At 31.7% G+C, this 5,212-nt stretch overlaps 1 pseudogene; it reads left to right on the forward strand.

The window, feature by feature from the left end:
- Positions 1-2,167: 2,167 nt before the first annotated feature.
- On the forward strand, positions 2,168-2,637 carry LOC105259865 (annotated as a pseudogene).
- Positions 2,638-5,212: the final 2,575 nt, after the last annotated feature.

The raw sequence follows: 5,212 nt of genomic DNA on the forward strand, positions 1-5,212 counted from the left end.
GGCAGTGGTACAAAACAGTGGAGGGATAGAAGTTTTGTATGCAATTGAAGTTAAGTTGATATCAACCCAAATTAACCTGATGTTACTTTAGGATTTTAAATGTAATCGCTATGGTATTCACAAAGAAGACATCTATGGAGTAGAGCTTAAATGAAATTGCAAGAGCATCAAAGTGTGTCACCACAAAAATCAAAGACACACACACACACACACACAGACACACACACACACACACACATACACACACACACACACACAGTAATGGAAGAAATTAAGGGTGGGAAACATCTAAGAGCTACAAAATGCAAGTAAGTAGATGGCAAAAGTAAGTCTTCCCTTATTAATTTATTTGAATGTGAAATAACTAAATTTTACAATCAAAAGATAGAAATTTGCAGATTTTTTTTAAAAAAATGAAACAACCCTATCCTGTCTACAGAAGATACACTATGCATCTAAAGACACAAATATGTTGAATGTGAAAGGAAGGAAAAAGATATTCTATGCAAATAGAAATAGATATAGAAATAAATATTCTATGCAAAAAAGAATAGCGGTGGCCATATTAGTATTAGAAAAGTAGTTTTAAGTAAAAAAATTCTACAAGAGAGAAAGATGGACATTATGCTTTCATTAAATGTCAACATGAAGAAGATAGAACAATAATAAGCATATATATACCAAACATTAGAGCTCCAAAGTATAAGAAGTAAATATTGACAGAATTTAAAGGAGAAATAGACAGGTCTACAATAAAACTCATAGACTTCAACACCATGCTTTAAATAACAGATAACACAATCAGAAGAACAATAAGTAGAAGATTCAACAACACTAAAAGTCCATTTGGCATGAATATATAGAGAACGCTTCAACCAACAAGAACAGAATACACATTTTTTTCTTACCTGAACATTAATAATTCTTCAGTTTATACCATATTTTAAGACCAAACACCAGTGTTAATATTTTAAAAATATTTAAATATTAAAATTATCCTTTCAGATACCAATTGAAAGAGTATTTAAATCAATAACAAAGGATAACTGAAAAATGCACAAAAATATAGAAAGTGAACAACACACACTTAACAATAATAAAGAATAAACCACCAAAAAACTAGAAAATACCTTCAGACAATTGAAATTAAAACACAATATTTTAAAACTACATGAATGTTGTATAAAGGTTGCCTAGAGTATAGAACCAATAAGATGCCTATATATAATAAAATATTTATTATAAGGAAATTGGATCATGCAATTGTGGAGGCTAAGAAATCCTTTGATCTGGCATATGCAAGCCTGAGATCTAGAAAAGCCAGTAGTATATTTCAGTCTCAGAAGGCCCAGGAACTAAGGGAGCTGATAACAGATTCTAGTTTGGATCTGTAGGCCTGAGAACCAGGAGAGATAGCGGCAAGAAAGATTGCTGTCTTAGCTCAAGCATACAGGAAGCAAAGAGTGAATTTCTCCCCCTCTGTTTTTTATCCAGTTCAGGCCCTCAACACTGGATGATGACTGCTCACATTGGGAAGAACAATCTACTTTACTGACTCCATTGATTGAAATGCTAATCTTTAAACACCCTCAGAGAAAAACCCAGAAATAGTGTTTAATTTGGGCTTCCCATACCTAGTGCAGTGACATATAATTATCACAGGTGCAGTGAAAACAGTACTAGAAGGAACACTTATGAGTATAAACACATATATAAAAAAGAAAATATATCTCAAATCAATTATCCAACTTTACAACAAAACAATTATCCAACTTTACAACTTAAGCAACTGAAAAAAGAATAAACTAAACCTAAAGTTATCTGAAGTAAAGAAATTTAAAACAATTAGAATAAAGGTAAATAAAATAAATATTAGAAAAAATAGAGAAAAATATGAAACTAAAAGTTGTTTTTTTTTTTTAGAAATGATCAATTAAATGAATAAATCTTTAGCTGGATTCACGAAAAGAGAGAAGATTCAAGTTAATAAACCATAAATAAAAGTAAAGATATTAGTATGAAATTTAGTGAAATAGAAAGGATTATAAGGAAGTTCTTTGAATAATAGTGTACTAAAAAATTGGATAATCTAGATGAAATACACAAATTCCTGGAAGCACAATTCCTAGAAGCACACACATTCCTAGAAAAAGTGAATCATTCTTTTATGAAGATGGTGCCAAAGGTGTAGAAGGAAGCCCTTGCTCCTCCCAAAACCAAAGCCAAAGCTTTTAAGGCCAAGAAAGTGGTGCTGAAAAGCATCCACAGTAACAAAAATAGAAGATTGACACATCACCTACATTCCCATGGTACAAGACACTGTGTCTCCAAAGACGGCCCAAATATCCTCAAAAAGGTGACCCCAGGAGAAGCAAATTTAACCATCATGCCATCATCAAGTTCACCTTGACTACTGAGTTAGCAATAAAAAAACCAGAAGATAGAAACACACTTGTGTTCATCGTGGATGTCAAGACCAATAAGAACCAGATCAAGGAGGCTGTGAAGAAGTTCTATGACGTTGAAATGGCCAAGGTCAACACCGTGATCAGACACAAAGGAGATAAAAAGGCATATGTTTTACTGGCTCTTGACTTTGATACTTTGGATGTTGCCAACAAAATTGGGGTCATGTAAATTGAGTCCAGCTGGCTAAATCTAAATATAAATTTTTCACTATAAAAAAGTGAATCATAAAGACAATGAAAATTTACATACAACAATAACTACTAAGGAGAATAGCTTTGTAATTAAAAACCTGACAAGCAAGAAAAGCCCAGGACTAGATGATTTCACTAATGAATTACTTTTAAAGAATTAACATAAATCCTCTTCAAACTCCTCCAAAAATGGAAGAGGAGGAAACCCTTCCCCACTCATTTTATGAAGTTGGATTAATCTGATACTACACATAGACAAAAGTACTACAAGAACAGAAATCTACAGACCAAATCCATTATGAATATTGATGTAAAATTCTTCAACAAAATACTGGGGAAATTAATTCAACAGAATATTAAAAAGATTAAACACCATGATCAAGTTGGATTTATTCCTGGAATGTAAGCTTGTTTCAACATGCCAGAATCAACATAACATATCACATTGTCAGAAGTTAAGAGGGGAAAGAAAACAATGATTACATAAAATGAATCAGAAAGAGTAGTAGACAAAATTCAAAATTATTTAATGATAAAAACACCCACAAAACTATAATAGAAGGAAACTGCCTCAAATGTAATAAAGGGCATATATGAAAAACCCACAGTTAACATCAGACTCAATTGTGAAAGGCTAAAAGCCTCTCTCCTAAGCTCAAGTATTAGACAAGGGCCCACATATTTTTTCCCTTCTACTCCACATAATTTTGGAAGTTCCAGCTAGAAAAGTTAGGCAAAGGATATAAATAAAAGTCACCCAAATTGGAAAGAAAGAAGTAAAATCATCTGTTTCCAAATAACATGGTATTACATGTAAAAAACAACCCTAAAGTTTCCACAAAACACAATACTAATAAACAAATCCATCCACCTGGAAGGACACAAAATCAGCAAGCAAAAATAAGTTGCACTTCAACATATCTATAAATGAAACTTCTGACAAAAATAACCCAAATGGTAGTAGGAGGAGAGAAATGGAATTATACTAAGTTTTTCATACTATATGTGAATTGGTTAAGCATCAACTGAAGGTAAACTGAAATAAGCTAAACATGTAAACTGTAAATCTTAAAGTAACAACCAACATTATAAAGCAAAGAATTACAGTTAAAACACAATGTAAAATATATTTAATCAATTCAAATAAAGCCTGGCACAGAGGAAATGAGTATCAATGAATACATGGGACAAAAATAGTAATTTGATATAAATAAACCTAACAGGTCAAAAATTACAATTAATTTATTTTTAAATGTTAATTTATTTATTTTGAGGGATTGGGGGAGGGAAGGGAGAAAGAGGCAGAGACAGAGACAGAGACAGAGAGAATCTCAAGAAGGCTCCGTTCTCACGGCACACAAGGGACTCAATCTCATGAAATGTGAGATCATGACCTGAGCTGAAATCAATAGTCAGATGCTTAATTGACTGAGACACCCAGGCGCCCCTACAATTAATTTAAATGTAAACCCATCTTACACTGTGGTAGGGTAAGATAGACATTCTCTGAAAACTTAAACAAGGAAGGCTCAATTCAATGCTGCCTTTAGGGAATACACTTTAAATATAAAGACAAAAATAAGTTAAAAGTAAATAGATAAAGACACCATAGGGGGAAAAAAAAAAAAGAAATGTGGTTTGGTCGCATTAATATCAGATTAAGTTATCTTTTTTTCTCTTCCAATATTTTTGCCTTCTCTCTATTAATATGGTCCCATTCAATATCACTTAATTTCTTCTCCTCTCTTAACATACCTTATAATATTACTGTCACACATTTCACTTATCTCTAAGATGTAATCACTAAATACACTGTTGCTATGATTATTTTCAACAAACTGATACATCAAACAAATACATTAGATCAATTAAGGTTAAGAAAAATATAGTATTTTATTTTGCTTTTAATTTTTCATTCTCTAATATTCTTTCTTATGACAATCAGTTTGTGGTTGCTATGGGCAGATTACTTGTTCTCAAAATTCATGTTGAGACCCTAAACCATTATGTGGCTCTATTGGAGATAAAATCTTTTAAATAAATGATTAGAGTACATGAGGTCATAAGGATAGGACCATGATCTGATAGATTAATATCTTTATAAAAGAGACACACGAGAATCCTGTCTTTTTTTCCCCACATGCATAAATGTTCATGTGAACATACAGTCATATGATGGCCACTTAAAACACAGAAAGAGAGATCTTACCAAAAATAACTGGCCAGATTCTTGATCTTGGAGTTACCTGCCACAGAACTATGAGAAGATAATTTTTTCTTTAATTAAAAAAAAAGCAGTTATTCTTCTATGTGCTAAGACAGAATAGTCTGAAAATAAAATTAGAAAAATTTACAAAACTTGTAAAAGAATAAAATAGTGAGGAACAAACTTAGCCAAGGAAGAGTGATATTAGTACCCTGAAAACTATAAAACATTGCTGAAAAATATTAAAGATCACAAATATAAGGTCATCTTGTATTCATCAAATGGAAGATTTAATATAATCAAGATATCAATACTACGAGAATTATCTACAGATTCAATGCAATCC

Source organism: Felis catus, chromosome X (assembly GCF_018350175.1).
Source record: "Felis catus isolate Fca126 chromosome X, F.catus_Fca126_mat1.0, whole genome shotgun sequence".
In the NCBI taxonomy this organism is placed as follows: domain Eukaryota; kingdom Metazoa; phylum Chordata; class Mammalia; order Carnivora; family Felidae; genus Felis; species Felis catus.